Source organism: Saccopteryx leptura, chromosome 4 (assembly GCF_036850995.1).
Source record: "Saccopteryx leptura isolate mSacLep1 chromosome 4, mSacLep1_pri_phased_curated, whole genome shotgun sequence".
NCBI lineage: Eukaryota > Metazoa > Chordata > Mammalia > Chiroptera > Emballonuridae > Saccopteryx > Saccopteryx leptura.
Genome location: NC_089506.1, coordinates 34631578 through 34656557, shown reverse-complemented (window position 1 = coordinate 34656557; position 24980 = coordinate 34631578). Strand labels below are relative to the sequence as shown.

The following is a 24980-nucleotide window of genomic DNA, read 5'->3' as shown; positions in this document are numbered from 1 at the left end:
GTCAGGCACAGTGAGTGCTTTAGCTTTTATGCAGATTGAAGTGAGGGTCGCTGGGGGGTTTGGGACTAGAAAATTATGTGATTTATTTCACTGTATAAACATATCACTGTCTGCTATGCTGAGAATAGGCTGAAGTGAGGCAAACCTGTGAGAGATAATGTTGGCTTGGACCAGGGCAGAGGCAGTAGAGCTAGGAAAACATGATCAGGTTTCGGATACTTTCAGTGGAGCCAAAAAGATTTGCTGACACTCTGGATATGGGCTATAGAAAGTATTCAGTAGTGACTCTTTCGCATTTGGTTTGAGCCAGATTGAGATTGCCATGAACTAAGAAGAGGAAAAAGACCGAGGAATTGATAAGGCTGTGTGTGTGTGTGTGTGTGTGTGTGTGTGTGTGTGTGTGTGTGTGAATAAGAAGCTCAGTTTGGGGTGTCTTTACTTTGAGATGCCTGCTAGACAGCCAACTGCATGTGGTAAGCGGGGAGAGACAGTCTGAGAAGTGTTTCCTTCACAACCAGGAATAGCAGCGTTCTTGTCTTTCCCTCAATACCTCATTCTTTCAGGTTTATATGCTGTCTTAACTTGCTTAAATATACTTTGTTCTTGCCTCTATTTTAGCACTTATTGCATTGCATTGTAATTATTATTTTAACTTGTCTGTTCCTTTCACTCTACTGTCCTGCTTTTACCCTCAGCATAATGTCTGATATAAAATAACTGAAAAAAAGTTCATAGAATAATTGAAACCTATGGGAATCATAATCTCTAGTCCGTTGTTAGGTTTCTTGATAGATGTCACTATTTTTTCTCTCCAACAAAAAGAGCTGTTGGGCACATATTGTTTCAATCAATGTGAATTAAACTCTATTTTTGTTGACGTGCTTTTTTTCGTAGTCCCTTAAGCATGCAATTTATTGAGCATGAGTAATATCTGGCACACAAAGTCTGTAATGGTTTCTTTTTGTTAGATCAATAATTGTCTGCAATATTGAGAAAGGAAATATTTAGAAAGAAAATGCCCAATGCCTTGAAAATGGAGCTAAAGAGAAGAAAAGGCAGCATAAAACCATCAACAATGAGATTACTTTGGGGGCACTTGACTCCTTATTTATGGAAACTTGGAATAATTTTTAAAGTATATTTTCAGCCAATAACTTAGTAATGATAGTTTGGCTTCTGAATATTAGATCTATTTAGTGTATCTTTCTTTTGTGTGTGTGTGTGTGTGTGTGTGTGTGTATGTGTGTGTGTGTGTGTGTGTGTGTGTGTAGGGGCATGGGTGGGTGTGTATTTAAATGTTTATGGCATATCTAAAAGATACATTAAGAAAAAGAAAACTAATTTTAACAAATTTTCCCTCACACCTCCTTGCCTTTCCCAGCCCCCCAGTCCCCTGCCTCAGCCTAACACAGTTAGTAGCTATGTACTTATATTTATGTCTGCCTGATTTTTCTACATAAATAAGACCATACTGCATAGTTTTTTCTATCACATACTTTTTGTTCACTTAATATATCTTAAGCATTTAAAAAAAATCATAGCATGTAATAAATAGCATGTGTGCTAGTACATATCAATATACTCTTTTTCTTGTCAACAGTTCCATAACATCTCACTCATAGATGGGTCAAAATCTAATCAAACGTATCTTACTGTTGGGCATTCAGTGTTGGATGTTTATTGTTGCAACAAAAAATGCTACAGTGAACAACTTTGTGTGTCTATATATTATATATATACCTATACTATTTACATTACAGATACATACCACATTTTTCGCTACATAAGATGCACCCCCAACCCCGCCAAAATTGGAGGGAAAAATGCCCGTGCATCTTAAGGAGTAAAAAATACGGTATTTTATTAAAAATTTTAACACACCATTTGGTTCAGAATATTTTCTTTCTTATTTTCCTCCTTAATATCCTAGGTGTGTCTTATGGTCAGGTGAATCTTATGGAGCAAAAACTATGGTAAACATTAAGTATCTATAATGTACATATTGATATATGTGTATATAGGTATGTATGTGTATATATACACAGAGTTGTTCATATATATATATTTAATAAAAATTATCTGTGGGATACATTTTAAATGGCAGTTGCTGTTATGATTTTTGACATATAATTGACAACTCTGAGAAACCCACAAGACAAAAACCCTAGTGTCCACAAACACATGCTGCACAAAATTTAATCAGGGCCCAGATTGCTATTATGGAAGCCTCATTAACCAAGCCATCTACACTCATTTTCGAGATTGCTGGTTGGCCAAAAAGCAAGTAGCAGATGTTGACCTTGCAAAGGTTAACTTAATAGACTTGAATTGGATTCAGATTCAATCACCGCCTCTACAGCGGTTCTGTGGGCCAAATCATAGACTGTAGAGGTGATGTCATGATGCTGCTCTGCATGGCTTGGTGCTCAAGCATGACTCACACCTATGCCCTGAAAGGCTCTATTGTCGTTTCGCTCCTGGGTGGAGCAGGGATTGGACTCACTCCCTGACTCAGTCCACCAGCACACCCTCAAATATGCCGATGGAAATTCCATATGGAAACATTAACTCCCTCACACCCCCCTCTCCAGCAAGTAGGTATAGGTACAGGGAGCCCCCATCTAGGATGGTTTTCACTGTGCAGTATGCAGCTTATCCTTGGGGTTCTCCATCCCCTCCTCCCACCTCCCGCTACCTAGCTTTTGAATGGCACTTTAAATGCAAAATGGTCATTGAAGTTTAATTCTACAAGCAGGGCATGAATAATATTGTAACTAAATATTTCAGTTAAATCTATATGCTCAATTATAGTTATAGAATGTATCCATAAATAAATCATTCCAGGGCCAGTGCAGTTTGAGCCTCTACCCCTCCTTACGAGGCAGACGACAGCGCCACAGCTTGGGTGAGCAGGCTACACGTTCCGGTTGGGTACCTGGTCCTTTGCTAAAGCTCCACGTTTTCCTTATTGCTTCCAGAGTCACTTTGCATGCTCTGGTGGACATGGTTATGAATGTTACAAGATAAATACCTCGCTGCCAATTCATGATCTTTCCATTCATTCCCTTACCGTCTCCTTCCTTTCAAGAGATGCTGCTGCTTTTCCCGTAACATTCATTCCACTTCTCTCCTCGTTTTTCTTGGGGTGTCAGCATCTGTGTTAAATCAATGTCTTGTCTATATTTGTTCAGACCTTTTGTCTTGCCAGCGTTTTTTTTGGTGGGGGGCTAGCTCTTTTCATAGGGGGAGAGGCTATTTCTCTGCCATTTAGGAAATCTCATTAGTAGGTTAGGAAAGACTGGCCTTCTGGGACAGTCATCAGGAAAACTGCTCCCTCTTCAAAACACACACACACACACACACACACACACACACACACACACACTTCTGCATTATACAGACCACTTGAAACTTGCAGAAGTTTCCCTGCAAGAAGAAGTTCCCCTCAACACCTTCCCTTTGTAACTCTGCACCGCGTCCTAAAGGTGTCCTGAGGCAGAGGGGAGGGGTAGAGCAGACACGCTTGAGTAGAAGAGGTGAAGCAGGAGGAGGTCTGTCTGGTTTATTATCTGGGTCGAATGTTATTACAGGTGGGACTGGGATAAGAAGGCAATGATTCTGTTCCTTGGTGAGGTGCTTATTCTGAGCAACGTTTTTCAGTTTTAGCTTTTTTGCCTAAAGTCTTCCAAATTAGGGAGTTAGAAGCACAATATGCCATCTGCAGGAACCATTTTTTATTTCACCTTCACCTCTTCTTTCTACGCTTTGAAAGTGCAACTTGTCGAGGAGGAGCCATGACACAGAGGTGCTATGCCTCAGACTCATTGACTCTCACTCTCACGCTGAAGCTCGGCGGAGGGGAAGGATGCCTGAATAGGAAACAAGATCTTAGCAGGAGACTTGGACCATGGTGTCAGTTCTACCATTTTCTAGCTAGATGACCTTGAGGAGGTGACTGAGTATCTCTTGCTCTCCTGTGCATGACCGTCTAAAGGCAGAAGGCTAGCTCCAGCCTCTCTGGGTCCCGTCTATCTCGATGTTTATGAACCAAGCACTTCGTTTAATTTGTTACTGCCCTCATCCTCCCAAGAAAAAAAAAAAAGGAAGTACAAATAAGTGATTACCCAAGTCCTATGAGGTAAAGAAGATTACATTAATGGAAAAGCTGCCGAAGCCAGACCAGATGACCTTCCAAACCCTGGGATTTCTTAAGTATATTACTTTCAGTTAGAAACACTGGCTTAAAAGAGGGAGTGTGAGATCATGTAATATGTGCCTAGAACACAGGTTATCAGGAAACAAGCATTTCTTGTAAAAATAATAACAGTTGTGTTGTAAATTTTTTTATAGAAATTTCCTCATGTGATGTATATAGTCAGGTATATTATATATCATATTGATATAATTTCTACTGAGCAAACAGACATATACATTTTAACTTAATATTATATAGTAGCTTTTAACAAAATGTGCCTCATTTCAATTCCTCATGATTGTGGATTTATTTATTGTTGTAAACTACAACAATAAAAAGTTTGAGGATATGTTTATTCAGGAGACAAGATTATCTAGTAAGAAAAATATGAGCTTTGGTGCTATCTGGAGGTTTTCCTGGTTGCAAAAATGAAGGCCCTTGAAGTTAGACATAGTGACACCTTTGAAGCAGGACACTTTCTGCTGTCCTGAGATGTTCTTGACATATAAAGCTTCAACTTGTGCCTGACCTACTCCAGGGCCTCTCTACTCATGGAGTGCATAATGAAGTCTTATTCACAACAAACTTTCACCTTTGTTCCTTTACCAGGTGGTTAACTTATAATCTCAAAAATATAAAAGTTTGGGCTTGAGTGGTGCCCAAACTCAAAGGTGCAGAACACTGAGTTTGATTGTAACCTTCACAAGCAAGGTTCTGTCCATCTTTCTTGTCGCTCTCAGTCTGCTCCAGGACTGTTTCTATACTGCCACCTTCCCGCTGAAATGACCGATCAACCTGAGGCTCAGCCTTGGTGAGGATGGAAGCCAGACCTTCAGGACATTTAAGCTCCCATACACTAGCAAGTGGAGCTTGTTTCATGCCCCGGGTCTGTGGTGTGGCATCTGAGGGTCTGAACTAATGCCTATGTCATGTTCACATGAATTAAAAGCCTCAGTAATGTACCCACTCAGTCTTCACCTAGAGACTCTGTCTGTCTGTCTTCCTCATTCTGGGGTTGCACTTCCATCGGGTTGGGTCATCACCTACTCACGCAGTACCCACTGGTCCATTCCTCCAGGGTGGGATACTATTTTTGTAATAGCTCCTATCTCCCCAATGTCTGCCCTTTACCCCCAAACACTTGCCCTTGAGCTCACCCAGAGAAACTCTCTGGACCTGGAAGTTACCTGATCCTGAGAAGCATGGCACCAGAAACTCCCCAAGGTGGACTCCATTATGGACTACACCCCTGGGCTTGCAACTCAGGCCCTGCCTGACGGAGCTGTGTGAACTGGCTCCAGCCCACCTCTGTGCATGCCCCTCCATCATCTCCCCTCACCTCCCACAGATCCTTCTTCCTTGTCCCTCAGACCTGTTAAACTTGGCCCTACTTTTGGTCCTTTCCACTAGCTGAGCCCTAAGTCCCAAGTGTTTTCCCACCTAATTTTATATGATTGGCTGCTTCTTACCATTTATATCTCAGCTTATATGTCACTTTTTCAGAAAGACCTTCCCTAATATCCCTAATCTCTTACACATCACTCTTTTTTTATTTTTATTTTTAGCAAGAGAGAAAGAGAGACAGACAGGGACAGACAGATGGGAAGGGAAAGAGATGAGAAGCATTAATTCTTCATTGCAGCACCTTAGTTGTTCATTGATTGCGTTCTCATACATGCCCTGACTGGGGACTCCAAATGAGCCAGTGACCTTTTCCCCAAGCCAGAGACCGTGGGCTTAAGCCAGTGATCTTGGGCCTCAAGTCAGGAACTGTTGAGCTCAAGCCAGCAACCACGGGGTCATGTCTATGATCCCACACCCAAGCCAGTGACCCTGCACTCAAGCTGATGAACCCATGCTCAAGCCAGATAAGCCCATGCTCCAGACGGCAACCTTGGGGTTTCAAATCTGGGTCCTCTGTGTCCTAGGCTGAGGCTCCATCCACTGCGCCACTGCCTGGTCAGGCCATATCACTCTTTTAAAAATATTTCCAAGCTATTTACCACTAACTGACACGTTTGCATTTGTTTATTTATTTTAATTATTATGTGTCTCTTTGCCTATCTCTTGCCCCTTAAGCTCCTCTGTACATTAAACTGCTTAAGAGATGGCAGTTTAACCAATGGAAGCGCCCCTGAATAATTGTGTGAAGCAGAGCCACTTACCAGCCTAGACTGCCCAGAATAAGGTTGCTATGCAAGAGAGAAACGTCTTTCTTACTTAAAGTACTGTATCTGGGGGCCTATTTGTTATAGTGGCTTAGCCTTTATTCTAACTAACACAAAGTTCAACCTGACTAGAAATCTGTGAAATGCAAGTTAAAACAAGATACTATTTCATATCATAAGGTTGACATCATTTTTTAAAAATCTGATGATACTAAAAATTGGCAAGAATCTGAGAAATGAGAAACTCTCATACTTCTGCCAGAAGAGTAAATTGGTACAACCACTGAGGAACAATTTATCAAAATTACTAAAGTAGAAAATAAGCATCCCCTTCATTTCACATCTAGTGTAATTTTACAGACTGAGATGCACCTAGAGGGTGGTTATAACATCACTCGTATTAGCAAAAATTGGAAACAATTTGAAAATTAAGAGGATGGATAAATAGCAGTATTTTTATATAATTGAGCACAAAATAGATGAACTGCATCTATATAAATACATTTTAATAATAATATTAAAGAGAAAAGGAAGTAGAGGAATATGTATAATATGATAGCATAGGTAAAATTCAAAATATGCAAAGCATAACTATGTTTTTAATAAATATAAATGTAGGATAAAGAAAGAAATGTAATCTGGAAAAATACATACCAGATTCTTGATAATAATTGTCTCTGGGGAAGGAAGGTAAGGAGCTGGATCTGTAGAGAGAACAAGAAGACTTCAGCATTATTCATAATGTTTTATTTTTGTGAAATAATGTCATTCAAATATTGTGGATATTTGTTCATTATGGCTATTGGGTACAATCAGTGTCACCTGGGGGAGAGTAGACAATGCACCTCTCTTCTTAACTCCCCATTCAGTGATGTCATTGTGATAGCTTGAAATCAACAGTGAAAGTATTTATACCACAGAAAGCAGCAAATACTACAAATACTACAAATCAGAACCTCCCCGCCTCCTGCCTCTGGAGAGTCTATTATTTACACTGACCAACACACTGATAGGTACAATGCATCTATTAAATTAATCTTTGTACTTTTTAATGATTTTAAAACTTTTCAAAATATAAAAAGTTAAAATTTTATCTGTATCTAGTTTTTCAGGATGATGCTTTTTTTGTACAAATCATCCACATGTGTGCCTTGGTGGTGATGAGGAAAAGTAAAGCATCTCAGAAAGATCTGACCACAAGTCAGGTTGCATTCGGCTTTTGAGAAAACTTGATTCATTTGGGCTGGGAGAAAACTTTGGACCTCCTACTTATTATACAATTTCAGCATCACTTGTCTTCAAATTATATATGACATCCCTATGCAATAAGGGGCTTCCTGCCTCTTCTTAAAGAAGAGAACGTCTTTCATAACTGCCAGAATGCCTAGGTTTGCCTTACTAAATTCCAGTTGTTGAACCATAATTTTCATTCCTCCTTGTATAAAAATAAATTAGGATTAAAAGTGTTTAAAATATGGCCTTGAAGGTCCCTGGCGTTTGAGTAGGCCTTTGCCTTCGTAACTTAAGGTTACAGTAATCACATTTTCTGAACCCCAAATCAGGACATATGCCATATAATTACAGGGGACTGTGGGGAAGGATGGTTGCCTTCAGTCCTGTCCCGTCGTTAAGATTCTCGGCTTTTGATCCATCTGACCATAGTACCAGGTATCAAAGAGGACTTATTCCTCATTAATCCAACTTGAATGCTCTGTTAACCTCATTCTTTGAAATGATTATTTCAAAATAACTTAATTTTTTTTATTATTTTAATTTTTTATTAAGTGAAAAGCAGGGAGGCAGAGAGATAGACTTCTGAATGCACCCTGACCAGGATCCACCTGGTAAGCCCCCTACTAGACAATGCTCTGCCCATCTGGGGCCACTGCTTTGTTGCTTGGCAACCGACCTGTTTTAGTGCTTGAGGAAAGGCCAAGGAGCCATCCTCAGCACCCAGGGCCAACAGCTTGAAATAATCAAGCCATGGCTGTGCGAGGGGAAGAGAGAGATAGAGAGAGAAGGGGAGGGGCGGGGTGGATAAGCAGATGGCTTGTGTGTCCTGACTGGGAATTGAACCTGGGACTTCCACACACCGGGCTGATATAATTTCAATTTTTGTTATTAAAAGTAAAACATATTAAATGCAGAAAATGTATATAACAAAATAAGATCATCTGTCCATAATTTCATGACTCAGTGATAACAACCATTAATAGTCAATAGAAAACTTTTCAGTTTAACTTGAATCTGTTTATATTTTTTCCGAAATATTGAACTATATACACTGCTTAAACCAGTCTTTTCCACTTAAGACTCTATCACTAACTTATTTCCATGTCATTAAATTTTCTTTAAATGTATTATCTTTTATAGCTACATAGTATTATATCACTATAATTAAATTTATTTCACCAGTTATCCCACTGTTAAATATTTGAATTGTCTTCAATTCTTCCATCATCATAGGATCCTCATCATGCTATATCTTTACATGTATCTTTGTTCCTTTATTTGGGATGAATCTTAATGATATAATTCCTAAGTCAAACTTATGAATAGTCTTCAAAATCTTTGCTGATGAACCTTATGAAACTTGGTTATTCATGTGGAAAACTTTATATCATACACAAAAAATATATTTCAGTATGTTGAAGGCATGTAAAAAGCCAAACTTTAGAACTTTAGAATAAAATTTATGAAAATATTTTTTATGACATCAAGTTAGGAAAAAGAAAAATACAAACAAGAAAGGTAATAATATATAATTTTTAGTATATTAAAATGTAAAACTTCTGTATAACAAAAGACAGTATAGAAGGGAAAACACAGGCTGGAAAAAGTATCTGCATCCTATATGACACAAAAGGGTTAGGATTCAAAACAGAAGAACACTTATAAACCAGTAAGAAAAATATAAGCAGTAAAACAGAAAAACAGAGACTATGAAAGACAATTCACAAAAGCGAGAATGTGAATGGTTAATAAACAGGATTATGCACTCAGATTTACTAGCAATAGGAGAAATGTAGATAAAACTAACACACTGGATCATAGCCATCAGATGAGCAAAAGTTAAAAAGTCTGACATCAAATTTAACAAGAATGTAAGATAACTGGAACTCTCAAATATTGCTGATGAAAATGTAAATTGGCTCAAATGTGTGGAGTGGTGACATTTATGAAAGTTGACAAGTTTGCTCTTCAGTGTTAACTAGGGTAGGTCAAGCCAGGTGTCGAAGGCCAACATTAATGGAGGTGCCCGTCCCAGGGTCCAGCCAGTGCTGGTTGGCCCCTGCTCTCAGGGGCCTTCTGAAAAGCTGTGCTCTGGGTGCTTGGCTTGCCCTGCCCTGGGCCAGGCCCTGAGGTCTATTCCTTAGAAGCTAATAGTTCCCTTTCTAAATAAACACCCGTCAGTTCATTCACATGTGTACCAAGAGAGACAGAGGTAAGGACCTCATTGCATCATTGTCCATAAACGTGAAAATTGGAAACAAGTTAAATGTCCATCAATAAATACAGTATATTTATGAAATATACATGAAAGAGTTACTTGTATCAACATGGCTAAATCTCACAATAAATCTCAAACACATAATTTTGAGTGAACAAAGCAAGTTGCAAATGATACTTTGGCATGATTCATCTTCATAAAGCCTAAAACATGTAATGTAATATTATATACTATTTATGAATACATTCACGGGGAGGACTAGAAAAAAGTCAGGGGAATGATAAACACCAAATTTATGGTGTTCTTTCTGTAAAAGAAGGGAGAGAAATAGAGTCAGAATAATAATGTAATTTTGTTGTTTTTTTAAGTAAAGTATCTGAAGCAAATACATCAAAATGTTAAGACTTCATAAAGTTGAATGTTGAGCACTTGGGTGTTAAATTATTCTCCATAGCTTTATGTATGCTGGAATATTTCATAAATTTTTAAAAACAGAAATGAAAAATTAACAAAATTCATATTCATTTCCATAGCTTGATGACTTTGGGCAACTTTTCCTGAATATTAGTTTATTTTTCTCTAGAATGATAATATTAATATGTAAGACACATAGTGACAGTGGCTAGTGGTTTTCCTGCTACCTGTTAAACTGGCTGAGCTCCATTACTACCCCTCACTGAGGTATATTAGGCTGTCTTCATTAGTTAGTGGGGCCCAGAATGGATCTTATGTCACAAGATTCAGAATTTGGTACGCCTAGGGTGCTCATTGAGCTGTAATTCCATCTTCACCCCATTATCCTGGTCTCTGGGGTATTGTGGTGGACATGGTGACATATCGCTCCAATCTCCTGGAGGGAAGGGCTTCTTGCCCACTGCTGGGAGTGCTGTCAGCAGACAACCTTCCGTTGTCAGCCCTTCCAGGGATTAGCATGGCTGCAAGAGCCATCTCATTCAAGGTCAAGCCTTTCCCAGGGTAACCCACCTCCAGAGATTGATAGATGCAGGTATATAAACACCCAGGCATTTTGGCCCAACCCAGGACAACACTGAGAAGTGATTTTAGCTCCAACGCTCCCTGTGGGGTTGTTTGAGGCTGTTGCATCTTGACTTCCCCCTCCCTTCCACAGGTACCAAGAACACCCCCTAATAATCATTCTGCAGGGTCTGCTTCGCGGAAAACCCAAACTGTGAAATTGCTGTCAGGAGTGGGTGACAGAGGCAATATGGAGTTTTGGAACTGATCAGTTGTCACATGGCCGGCCATGTGGAACCCCTCGTTGATGATAAGTCTCAAGCACAAACAGCCTCTGACACAAAGTGGCTGTGGGTAGTGGGTAGAAGAGTGTCCCCCTCCAATATTTATATCTTTCCAAAACTTTAGAATATGACCATATTTGAAAATAAGGTCTTGCAGATGTAATTAATTAAGGACTTCAAGATAAAAGCATCCTGGATTTGGGATTGGCCTTCGAACCAGTGATTGCTGCCGTTCCGAGGAAAGGGAAAACATGCAGACAGAGAGACTGGGGAAGAAGGCATGTGAACACGGAGGCAGACATGGAGTCATGAAGCCACAGCCAAGGAACGCCAGGAGCCACCGGACACCGGAGGAGGCAGGGAAGGATCTCCCTTCAGCCTTCAGAGGGGCACCGACTCTAGTGAGACACCTCGGTTTCAGACTAACCTCCAGACGGGGAGAGAATAAACTTCTGTTGTTTAAACCACCCAGTTGGTTAGGGCAGCCCTAGGAAACGAATGCCCAGCCTGGTTGTTAAAACATTCACCGATGGCGAATCGAGATGGTCTACCCGTGGAAGACAAGGCAGCAGCTGGTGGGGAGGGCCAGGTGTGTGAAAAGTCTGGAGGAAACAGTAATTATAATGACAATGAAACTCAGTAGCTATTTTATCTATTTATTTATTTATTTTTACAGAGACAGAGAGTGAGTCAGAGAGAGGGATAGACAGGGACAGACAGACAGGAACGAAGAGAGATGAGAAGCATCAATCATTAGTCTTTCATTGCGTGTTGCAACACCTTAGTTGTTCATTGATTGCTTTCTCATATGTGCCTTGACCGTGGGCCTCCAGCAGACCGAGTAACCCCTTGCTGGAGACAGTGACCTTGGGTTCAAGCTGGTGAGCTCTTGCTCAAACCAGATGAGCCCGTGCTCAAGCTGGCGACCTCGGGGTCTCGAACCTGGGTCCTCCGCATCCCAGTCCGATGCTCTATCCACTGCGCCACCGCCTGGTCAGGTAAAACTCATTAACTATGACTACGGTAAGTTGACACTCTAAAAAATATAAAGAAAACCTAAGAACAATTTATGGGCGTTAAGAGCCTAGCATGCAAGCCACAGGACCCCCACAGCACACAGCACATGGGGGGAGGCAGAGAAAGCTGCTGACCCCAGGCTCAGGACCTAACTGTCAGAACAGTGGAACTCCGAAGGAGGGAAAGCTTCCAGCCAAGGGCCTCTGGGTTCATTTCAGCCCCACTTCAGTTGCAAAACTCCTAACTCCCCAGACCTCTTGGGCCTGTGGGAGCGGGCCACCCCTCACTCTACGAACAGCACTCTCCTTTGCTTGAAGGCTGTAGAGACTCTATCCACAGGACAGTGTCCCCCTCGGACCCTGCCGCCACCTCGCCTCTTGACCCCTCATCCTATAACTAGGGCTAAGATTCAGCAGAACCCAGATGCTGAGAACATACAGAATGAGCCTGTGTCCCTTCCTCTCTTACAGAAGTGGCCCCTAAGAGCACGCCCCATCAACCTCGGAGCCGATCTCTGTCTCAGGACCTGTTTCTGGAAACCCTACCTAAGACAGTAAGTGTTGTCATCATCCTAGACAGGCTGGCTATTTGCATACAACTTCACATTTTAAAATGTTTTAATGCACTTAGAAAGATAGGAAGCAGGGTTGGGGAAACTGATATCCATAAATCTGTCCACAACAGACCCAACAGCTCTGCGAGCTCTATAAATGGCTTTTTATTTCTCTGTGCTTCCAGTCAGTTTTATTAATGAATTTAAAAACATCTCACCTGTAATAGCTCCATGCAAGCTTACAGTTTGCTAATTGAAAGACCGCCAGAAACTCAAAGCAGTCTCTGCATTCTCCAAAGCCATCTTGCACTTGGAAACAAGGAGCTCTCAAGAGATTTCAGGTTTACAAAGGCACATTCATGCTCGGAAGTGTATGGGTGTAGCATATTCAGTTAGGTCATTTTGTATCTTCAGGGTTCAGAGCTGAGGATTGGGACTGCTACGCAGGTATGGTTATGGAACATTACTCGAAAATAATGACGCTGTTTCAGGTAGCTCTGAACCACCCCAAGGGAGACACTTGATTGAAAGTCCATGCAATGTGCACTGTGTCTTCCCTAATTAGATCACCTGGGACTAAATATCAAGAGTTATGTATAATTTCTTAACATGATAGAAAGTAAATTCTCAGGGTGATATGACCCAGAAGAAAACTAGCAGTGATGCTTATATTCTAGGCTGAACGTTTCTGGTGACCTTGACCTCCAGTTCAGGCAGAAAGAGCTCCACCTAAGTGAGAGCAGACATTACTCCTGGGGCTCCTGGTCAAGCCTCCCATGAGTTGGCTCGCTGTTCAGGTCTCCTCCTGGGCCCCTGATGCATGACCCGAGGAAGCGTGGTATTGTTGCTGTTTAAGGAGGTAGTCTCACCCAGTAATGGTGTAACTTCCTTTATGCTGACAAACTGAACAGAGAAGCCAAGGTTTGGGGACAAAGCCATGTGCAGCCTAACTCCGCATCTATGACAGTTGAAGCAATACAGAGGGTTCGGCACAAAAGAGGCAATGCTTCAGGGCTAAGACAGAGAGGACCCAGGATGGTGGGCAGAGCAGGTGGAAGCTACACTCACCTCCTCCCAGGACCAAGTTGAAATTACAACTAAATTACAGAACAATCAACCGGAATAACCAGCTGAACGGAAGTCTGACAACTAAGGATATACAGAAGAAGCCACGCAGGACTGGTAGGACGGGCAGAGATGTGAAAAGTGCTGACCCCACAGCCACATGTGGCAGTTGAGAAGCTGGAAGGATACCTCCAGCTTCAAAGGTCCCTCTGAGGAGCGAGGGCTCTGAACCCCACACCAGGTACCCTAGCCTGGAGCACCAGTGCTGGGAAGAGGAGCCCACGTAACATCTGGTTGTCAAAATCAGTGGGGATTCTGTCCACCAGGGTGAGATGGGAGACTGCTAGAAACCCAGATGTCCTCTTAAAGGACCAGTATATAAAATCTCATTCATGGGTACTCATCCCAAGCTCCAGTAGAGGGTCAGCAGCTCTGAGTGGGCTGGAGTGATACAGGGAGTGATTGAGTTGTGTGACTTCAGAGATGGGAATAAAGAGATAGCTACCAAGGTCCCTGTGCTGAGTCCCTCTTCCACGCTACCCACAGACGCCATATTTCGAGTCAAGCACTCCTCTCCATATAGAATCAGCCTGGAAGAATGCACTAGCCCCACCCTCCTGACCACACCCTGCCAAGCTTGCACCTTGCCAAGGGGCCTGCTGCCTGCAGCCAGCCTGGGCGTGCATTGCGGCCTTTCTTTGGAGGCTCTGGAGAAGGTCTGGGCAGACTCAGGGAGTGTCAGACGTGTACGGAGAGAGCCTGAGTTGTGTGCAGGTGGGTGCTTGAAATATTGAGGAGACCACTTTGTACAGTATATAATCATCTAACAGTGTGCTGCAGACCTGAAACTCATACAAAATAATAATGAGTGTAAACTATAACTGAAAAACATTTTTGAAAAAGAGCTAAGGCAAAAGTATTTAAGTTTATGAAACCATCAAGAAAGTGAAAAAACAACCCATAGAATTGGAGAAAATATTTGCCAATTACTTACGTGATGAGAGACTAGTATCTAGAATATGTAAAGAGCTCTGAGAACTCAATAATAAAGAAACAACCTAACTAAAAATGAACCGTCTTTGAGTAGAAATTTTCTCCAGAAAATTGGACATATCCAGATGTCCAACAGTCATATGAAAAGATGCTCAACATCATTAGCCATTTTGGAAGTGCAAATCAATGAGCTATCACAAGACTGTCTAAGACAACAGATAATAACAAATGTTGGTGAGGATGTGAAGAAATTGGGAACCCTATGCATTGCTGATGAAAATGTAAAATGGTACTGCAGTTCTGAAGAACAGTTTGGCAAGTTCTACCAAAGGTTCAACACAAAATTAGCATATGACCCAGCAATCCCACTCCTAGCATATACCGAAGAGAAATGAAAACATATGTGCATACAAAAACCTAGACGCAAATGTTCATAATAGCACAAAAGTGAAAACAACCTGAATGTCGATCAACTGCTGAATGGGTAAGCGAAATGTGGCATATACACACAGTAATATTATCCAGCCAGAAAACATTACGAAGTAAGTTCTGACACATGCCACAAAGTACGTGAGCCTTGAAAACGTGCCAGGTGGAAGAAGGCAGTCACAAAGGACAACCTATTGTATGACTGCATTTCATGAAATGTTCAGATGGGGCAAATCTAATGAGATAGAAAGTAGCTTAGTGGTTGCCCAGAGCCGGGGATGGTTAACAGGAAGAGATCGCTAATGAGTCCAGGGTTTCTTTTTGAGCTGACAAAAGGTTCTAAATTTAGATTGTGATGATGATTGTACAATTCTTTCAATCTCCCAAATCCATTAGACTGCACACTTTAAATGGGTAAATTTTATGATATGTGAATTATAGCTTAATAAAGGTGTTACAAATTTTTTAAGATTAACTTTATTTAATTAAGATTTCCCCACCCATTGCTTCTCTAAGCCTGGGTCCAAAATAGAGAGGAGCTGTCTGTGCTCAGGCTCTAGGGAGAGCCTGCATGCTAGTCCACAGCTGACCTGTAGTTTACCGTATCTGCACGTATTTTCCACGCAGGCTAGGCTGTATGTAAGACAGCTCCCCAAGCAGAAAATGTGTAAGGGTGGAGAATCGATGTGAAAAAGCCTCCCAGGGCAGCGACTCAGCTCGGTGGTGCTCTGCCACAGCACTAGACCTCCCCTGTGGGTCCACTGCTTTTTCTCCTTTATATTCTTCACGGTCCTTGTGTGGATCATATAATTTCTCCATAAATGCTTCCTCGCACCTCTGATTGTTGGTCTCACTCCTCGTGCATTCCCAGGAGAGAAGACTATTTCCCAGTGCAGTGGGGTTTGTCTGGGTGACCTGCTTTGGCTGAATAGTGAGGGAAATAGTGACCCCTGTTAGCTCCAAATGAACTCTTTTTTTTAAAAAAATAATGTATTGATTAAGTTTTTTAGAGAGACAGAGAGAGGAAGAGGGAGATAGAGAGATAGAGAGAGAAGCATTTATTTGTTGTTCCACTTAGCAGTGCATTCATTGGTTGCTTCCTGTTTGTGCCTTGAGCAGGGATCGAATCCGCAACTTTGTTGTTTCAGGACAATGCTCTAACCAACAGGCTAACCAGCCAGGGACCCAAGTGGACTCTTGAAGAGCCTTTGAGATTCCCTGACAACCTTCTTATAACTACCCACCATGGGTATTCCAGATAGAAATGTCTCATTTCCTTCAGCCTGAGTCCCAGACAGAAGATACGAGAAACAGAACTGAATTGAGCATCAGCTTGGAGAAGAGCTACCCCAGACTGTCCATGTCCTCCAAGGGAAAGCTGTGTGTTCATCAGACAGTGATTTGTTCTGTTTTGTTTTACACAGCATTATCATAGTGAAAGCTGACTAAAATAATAATTTTATTTATTCAAGCATATTTTGAGCAGGCTATCATGCATTAGAGTCTATGGCTCTTCTTTAATAAGCAGGATTTAATCTCTTCTGTTCTCAGGTACCTTACAATCTAGAAAGTAAAATAGAAAAGGACACTAATAAACAATATACAAAATATACGGTAAATAGCATGAGCGATATAGAGTGCAATAAGATAACAACATAAAGAGATTACTTCTGACTCAGAGGAATCACAGAGCTTCTTGAAAGAGGTGGCATTTCCGTAATCAATTATTTTAGGAGATGAAACCTAATTGTATATAGCTTGAAAGCAAAATATATATTTTTAACATAACATACCCAGTTATCAGCATAAAGAAGTATAAAAGTATAATACAATGTAGAATAAGTTAGGAATAGAAGGAACAGTGTAGATACAACAAACAAACAAACAAAAACCCCAGAGAAATGGGAACATGTACTTAGAGAAAAGCCAGTGGTCTGATTTGTGGAAATTTAAAGAGCATCTCTTGGCCAGGATAAAGGGGGCGTATCCTACAACCCGCAGGAAGAGAGGGATGACTTTACCCCAACAGGTGCTGTGTGCAGAGAAGTCCACACCCAAGGACCAGGCAGGTTGCTCCCTTTACGGGATGTCACTGGAGAATGGAGATCAACTAGAGACCTCATGCTTTCCTACGTGCCACCCCTGCCCTGGCTATGATGCTACACAAGCCTCTGGGATTTAGGGCATCCGTCAGAGTAGGAGGAAAGAGGCAGGGAAAATCCAAAAATGTCTGAAAAAGCCTTGTTGTAATAGGTTTGATTGGAGCTGACTGTATTGGTTATCTTCAGGAAGCACGGGGGCTGAAGATAGGCTTTAGGTTTAGTTATAGAAAAACAAAGGCAGTTAGAGTTCTGTGCACCTCAGTCTGTGCCTATGAAAGTCATACTGCACACACAGCAAGGGAGTGGTGATTCCGAACGTGGTTATATATATCTTAGAAAGCTAGGTGCTTGGGTTCTTGCCCAGATATCTGTTCCTTTAGATTACTGCTCTATTTTATTCTATTTGCTAAGATAAAGTCCTATGAGTTTTCCATATACTGTGCTATGGCTGAGCCCTAAGCAGAAACATCAAACCCAAAAGAAAAATCAACACATTTGCGTTTTTCTGTATTGAAGGCATGCTTTGGAAATGTAGGTTTTCCTCCCCAAAGTTTCTATTAAAACATCCCTGCCTGCAAATTCCAGCTTGTTTAGAAAGCACATTTATAAAAAGAGAAACCTGAATGTACCTTTACAACAATAAACTAAAACTGACCACAAGTACACTGAGAAGATTCAAAACCATGGTGACATTATACAAACATTTTTGGCAGTCTGAATTTTAACTTTCGCTTGAGTACACGTTTATGAAATCAAAACGATAGAAAAATATGTCTTCCAATTCCTTTCATTGAATATTAGGGCAATCACAAGATCTGTAGATGGTGTTAGTACAATCAGTTGCAGCAATGGCTTTTAGGAGATGAGTCTGGTATCTCCAACAGGCTCCGGTGGGCACGTTGGCGGGTGCCTGGTTTCACTCCTGGCTCACCAGTAGTTCCCGGGAGGCTTGGGCAAGTCTCTTCCTGCCACTCGACTTCATTGTCTCATCCTTAAAATGAACAGGGCCCCGAGGTGATTTCCAGGCCTTTTCCAACAGTCATTTCTTTAATTCTGCTCTTTTGAATTTTTTAGTGAAACTTTCAGACTCCCAGCTTGACAGTTGAATCTTTTAGGTTTTTTTTTTCTCCTAATAACATATGTTTTGATCAAAGTCCGTTGGAGCTATTTTTTTTTTTTTTTTTTTTGTATTTTTCTGAAGCTGGAAACGGGGAGAGACAGTCAGACAGACTCCCGCATGCGCCCGACCGGGATCCACCCGGCACGCCCACCAGGGGGCGATGCTCTGCCCCTCCGGGGCGTCTCCCTGCCGTGACCAGAGCCACTCTAGCACCTGGGGCAGAGGCCAAGGAGCCATCCCCAGCGCCCGGGCCATCTTTGCTCCAATGGAGCCTTGGCTGCCGGAGGGGAAGAGAGAGACAGAGAGGAAGGAGGGGGGGGGGGTGAAGAAGCAAATGGGCGCTTCTCCTATGTGCCCTGGCCGGGAATCGAACCCGGGTCCCCCGCATGCCAGGCCGACGTTCTACCGCTGAGCCAACCGGCCAGGGCCCGTTGGAGCTCATTTTATTTATCATAAAGGTTTATTCAGAATTTATCTTCACACTTAGATGAAGGAGGTGATTATGCTGGAGGAAATGTACCATCCCATGCAGGCTTCATCTCAGATCAATGAACTCTTCCTTGTTGATTGCAAGTGATGGTAGATCACTCAGAAAAAGTATTATCCCATGAAAAGAAAACGTTAGCCTGGTTTTCCATGAGAAAGAGAACCAGTAACATTCCAGCAGAAGCCTTGCAGAACCAATACTGTCTACTCCCCTCGTTTCTACACAGCTTTATTGACAGAGTCAAGGTAGCATTGAGTTTGGGGGCAGTTAGCAGTATTTGTAGTTTACCTTCAAGAATAATTTTGCTAAATATAAAGCTCAGAGATGATGGCAATGAATGTATTCTGTAAAGAGAAAATAAAATGTCAGGGAGGTGTGTCTTAAGATTACAGACAAGGCCTGACCTGTGGTGGCGCAGTGGACAAAGCGTCAACCTGGAAACGCTGAGGTTGCCGGTTCAAAACCCTGGGCTTGCCTGGTCAAGGCACATATGGAAGTTGATGCTTCCTGCTCCTCCCCCCTTCTCTCTCTCTCTCTCTCCTTTCTATAATGAATAAATAAAATCTTTAAAAAAAAAAAAAAAAAGATTACAGACAAGAAAGGGAGAACCAGGAAGAAAAGTAAGATGATTTTTGAAAAGAATTTTTAAAAGAAACTTAATAGCATTTAAAGTCTGAGTGATGAAAGGTATTCAATTAGAAGCAGAATGTAATCTAAAAACAAGAAGTAAATAGAAAAGAAGAAGAAAGGGATGATTTGGAGAAGGGGAAGTAAACAACTCACTAGCTGTAAGTACGTAAAAAGTCACTAGTCTGAATAAAGAACCTGTACTCCAGAGAAGTAAGGTGAAAAGAATTTCATGAGTGCTAATATTCTTCTCATTAGCAGGGATAACTTATGCCTATATTACTATGTTGTTTCTCATCTTGGGAGTTATTTAACCCATGACCATGTTGTTATAGGGTATTTAAATATGTTGTTAATATACTCATAAATGGCAGACAGGTGAATAAACAAATAAATAGCCATTAGAAAAAAATATATGTATAATTTAACTGGCAGGAGATTAAGATAACTGAGGTGAAACTAAAAAAAAATTCTTTAACTTTTCTCCAAAATATTATTTTTCTTAGGTCCATTCAATAAAGAGTATACAGATTAAACATAAATAAATTCTTATGAACATAACACCATAGATTAGCTATCAGCATTTATAACTGGCAAGTTTTTTTTTTAAATGATAATCAATTATGCCAAGATTCTTATAGCTCTACAACCCAGGCTACACTAAATATTTTGAAGAAAATTTGAGATGCATAACCAGAAATATCTTCATGATGATGGGAAAAAAGAATAACAGAAATAAGTCCAATGAGAGGAGCACTCTACCCATTGTGCAGATGGAAAAACTGATATTTAGAGAGGTGAAATGACATGTGCAGAGGTGTCCAGTAAATGGGAGCTGGAATTGGATACTATATAGCCTGTGGTCTCATCAATTCTATCGATCCACATGGAACATTACCGCTTTATTTCTTTATTATATTGTAGAATAAATTTTGCTAGTGTTTTAAATATTTGTGATGTTTACAGCTATTGTCAAAAGTGAGACGGTTGTGCAGTTTCCTTGCAAACATGTTTCCTGACCTTGGTGTTTGAACTACCTCTTGGCTCTGGCTGGTATTCAGAACCTCTGACGTCTCCTGAGGTCTTGGTTATCATGTTCGATCAGTCTGTTTCACACATACCACTAAATGCCTGGGCTTGTTACACAATCCCTCTAGCGAGACAAACCAAGGACGGGGGCCAGAGAGAGAATAGTGCAGATTTTCTGCTGAATTACTCGCTCTTAGTGTGTTTTTTCTTTCCATCAGGAATGAAATAAACGTGCCATAAGCAGGTGATAAGCAGATTCCACTCCGCCAGTGTTGCCTGAAGCAAGAACTGTCTGGAGATGGTGTGGGTTCAGTTCAGTGTATATTTTCAAGTGTTCATTTCATTTGATTAGAAACAGCTGGAAAGTCAGACCGCCTGCGTAACCTCTCCAATGATGCAGAGGGAAAGAATGTTCAGTGACATAACCACAAGTTACCATCCTGGCTTGATTCAGAGACATGATTTGCATTAGCGCAGTTACAAGCCTCAACCTTCTTGTCCCTCCGTGTTTCTCTTCTCTATTCTTCTCTATTCCGATGACTATCGCCCCCCCCCCCACTCTGCTAACTCCTATCACAGTGCTAATCATTACCTAATTTACATCCTTTTTGTCTTTTCAAAGGAGTTTTTAAGTATTCATATCAATATAAGATTCTTACCAAAGGTAATTATTTTCATTATTCAATCAAGAGCAGAGAGGAGAGAAGTTTCTCTAGGTAGATGGAAGACTTAGATGTTGAGCCAGCCAAGCTGGGGAGGGCAGAGCCTGCTTCTCGACTCTCAACGCCCAGCCTCCATCATCACTGCGTCACTGCGGTGGGTGCGTGGGCCTGTGCTGCCCTCTACCTGAGACCAGGCCTCCTCCCCTCCCCTGGAGACCCTTTTCCCAGACACTGGGCCAAACTCAGTCTTCAGATCCTTGATTGAGCCTACCTACTACTTGTTTCACAGAAGAAGTTGAGAGAATTCTTGGCTAATCTTTTCTATTCTTTACTTGCATACTGTAAAAATCAAATCAAAACTGTGTGTGACCCTCACAGAGCTATTGTCAGAATAAACAGCAAACCTTCTACATTGTGTTTTAAGTAACACAAGTTGCCTTTAAATGATGAAACCTTATAACAGGTATAAAATGTGAAAGTACAGAAAAGAAAGGAAGTAAAAGAGAGAGAGAAGGTAATCTATACTTTCCCTCCCAACAACCACTATTAACATCTGGTTACGTTGTTTCCCAATACAAAGTACTATGTTCTTTTGTTCCCTTTCTCCTCTCTTGGTCTCTTTCTTTCCCTCTCTCACCCAGAGGTTGCCTTGCTGATCTCCCCTCACAGGTAGTGCAGAGAGGTGAAAAGGGAGATGGGTACAGTGGTACGCACTGAAAAGCTCTTGGGGTCGATAACTTGCTGTGGCCTTAGCTCTTCACACACCGCATCCTCCCAGGCCCCCCTATGATATATATATATATATATATGTGTGTATATATATATATATATATATATATATATATATATTCATATTCCCTGGCTTACTTCTTAGTTACTCACAGCCATCTCAATAGGGGTTAGCTGGCAGTCATCTGTGAGCGAGGACGGGATAACGAGACGCAGCATGTGGACTGGATACAGAAGGACCCTTGTTTCCATGGCTGGCCGGCCCTGGCTGAGCGCTTCAAGTTCTAGGTGCCATACCTAACCCCACTCTCATCTGTCCAGTGGCCCTATGTTGCCCCATCTAGAGAGTTTTCAAATTCTCTTTCTACTAGCATGGCAGAGACTCACCCAAAAGGGGCTCCCCAAACACTCCTACCAATCCCAGCTCTTCCACAGCTGGGCAGGGCTGTGTGGCTAATTTTCTCCTTCCTTGCCCCACATGGTGCAACTGCAAGGTGGAAAACTGAGGGATTATATGTGTTGCAAAACCCTTGCTGGCTCATGTGGACCATGTCATGTGGGAGAGAAAAGTAAATGTGTTTTAGGTCTTTAAAGTTTATGGGTTTTTAAAAGACGATTACAAAATAATAAACGATTACAGCACAATCTAGCATATTCTGACTAATACAATTGGAGAGGCTTTGCTCAGTTGGCACTATACTCTGATCTTTTTATATCCTGAAAATGAGGATTCAATCATAGTATTTCTTTACTTAAAAAGGATCAGGAGCTCACCATGACCTAAACAGTGAGGATGAGTTCCAAACGCTTGATTCTGGCAGACTATCCGATACAGCCTATCCTTGGGCTAAGCTCCTGGTAGTCGACCCGCCACCCTCCACCTGAAACTGCAGCCTGACTCCTCGGCCGTTCCCCAAGTTGCCAGTTCCAGGATATCTCAGTTCTTTAACTGCTGCCAGGCCGTTAGTCATGCTGTTCTTTTTGCTTCGCTGGCTCCTACATTTCTCCACCCGGCATATGGTTACATATCCTGCAAGACCCAGCTGAAATATGGTATTGGTGACACCGAACCCAACTCCACAAGCATTGTCGGCTCCCTCCTCCAAGGTGACACAGTGTGTGGTAAGGTGTCTCCTTCAGAAAGTCTCCTACCATATGATGTATTTACATGTCCATTTTTTTAAATAACATGGTCAGGTTATTTTTTTTTTTTTACTTTAAAATTTTTTTTTACTGATTGATTTTACAGGGAGGAAAGGAGAGAGAGAGAAAGAGTGAGAGAGATTGGCCTGTTATTTCACTTATCTATGCATTCATTAGTTGATTCCTATATGTGCCCTGACTAAGGAATTGAACCCACAACCCTGGCATATTGGGACAATGTTCTAACCAACTGAGCTACTTGGCCAGGACAATGATTAGGTTCTTAAAGGTGGTGTTACAGCACATTCTTTTCTAGCACAATGGCAGGTATGTAGAGATGCATATGCACTCTCTATAGAGCCTACAGCTGTGGCCATAAGGGGTGGCTAGAAGCAGCATTTGTCCCTCCACCGTTCTGTTGGTGTACCCTGTTAAGTAGTTAGTAGGTAAGGCTGATGCTTCTCAACCACAGTGTTACTTAAATACAAGTTCTCTGCCAAGTCTTCTCCCTCTAACTAGAATGCTACCCCTTAATCTCTCCTATGTCACATTTTAGAGCCAAAACTGAGTTCTACTAAACAATCTATAATAGATGCTCAACAAGAATATGTTCATGATACAAAAAAAATATCTCATGGTTACAGAGCACTTAGTATGTACTAGGCAATAAGCTAAATATTTATATCCACCATTTTATTCATTATGCCCAAGTTAATATAGCTGGTAAGTGGCAGAGCTAAAATTTGAACCCAGATTCTCCAACTCCATAGTTTTTGTATTGATTAATTAAAGAGTGCTCAGAGTTGATTCTTATTATCCCAAACAATGACACTCGAGTATGAAAATCACCTGGGAAAATGTCTTCTTGCAAGTCAGGTCTCTACAGATGGTGACATAATTTTTGTGTATTGATTCCTGAGACCTCCCACACAATCTCTGGAACACGCCTTCCTGAAGGGGGCACATGGCACAGAGTGGAATGCAGAGGCTTGAAGCAACACAGAATTGTGTTCACATTTGATTCCACTCCTTATTCAGTGATATCAGAAAACCCTGTCTCAGCTTTCCTGGTGTTAGCTGGAAATTCAGGAGAATAATGTCTACCTGCATATTGTTCTGAGGCTCAATGAGTGTCATATCTTTATAAGCCTCCAGGGCCCTGGCATACCCGCCCTGGCATTCTAGAAGGTTAACCATCTGTTATTCCCTCGGGCCCTTTCTTTCTCCCCTTGAGCCTCAGGTGTCTCCTCCATAACCTGTATGCTTTGCCCAGGGTGCCCTCCCGAGGACCTGCCGTTCAGCTGCTTGGTCACCAGCTCTGACTGGTGGCCCCACTGTTGCTGCTCTTGCCTGCCCACTCCTCCAAGGGACACACCGATCTGAGCTTTTATTTTTCATCACCCACAAGAGGTTCGGTCCCAGAGGTCAGCCCCAGATCTCGCCCTGCCGCGAATGTAGCTTGTTATTAGCCTGCACCCTCCTTGCAAGGCTTTAACACTCTGAAACGGGCAACCTGCTTCATGGCATTTAGACCCTTTAAAGAAAAATCTGAGTTGTGAGTTTAAAACACACCAACCACACTGTCCAATAGAGTAGCCACGAACACACATGGCTATTGGATGCCTGAAATGTGACCGGTCAGAACTGAGTATGCTGTGAAGTAAACGACACACCAGATTTCAAAGACTGACTACAATAAAAAAAAAGAATCTTAAAAGTTTAAATATTTTCACTGATTGCAGGTTAAGATTCATGGGGTTAAATACAATACATTATAAAAATAAATTTTAACAGTTTCTTTTTACTTGTTTTAATGTAACTACTGGAAATTTTTAATATGGTTTGCCTTTTATTTCTGTGAGGGAGCACTGGTCTAGACAAACCTGCAAGCAAGCATATTAGCAACTGCAGAAACGGTGCAGCAATGAAGCACTTCCGTACTAGTGGGGCA

At 41.6% G+C, this 24980-nt stretch overlaps 1 protein-coding gene across 2 annotated transcripts in view; it reads right to left on the bottom strand.

The window, feature by feature from the left end:
- PSD3 (pleckstrin and Sec7 domain containing 3) overlaps positions 1 to 24980 on the bottom strand; it is a 597461-nt gene that overhangs the window by 527975 nt on the left and 44506 nt on the right. Inside the window, exons 1-2 of one of the 2 annotated variants that reach the window (XM_066380474.1) lie at positions 11501 to 11610; positions 7018 to 7067 (exon numbers count right to left, since the gene is read on the bottom strand). The gene's annotated coding sequence lies outside the window, so the exon portion shown is untranslated. Of the gene's footprint in view, positions 1 to 7017; positions 7068 to 11500; positions 11611 to 24980 lie in introns of those variants that run through there. The other variant, XM_066380473.1, reaches the window with a different exon arrangement.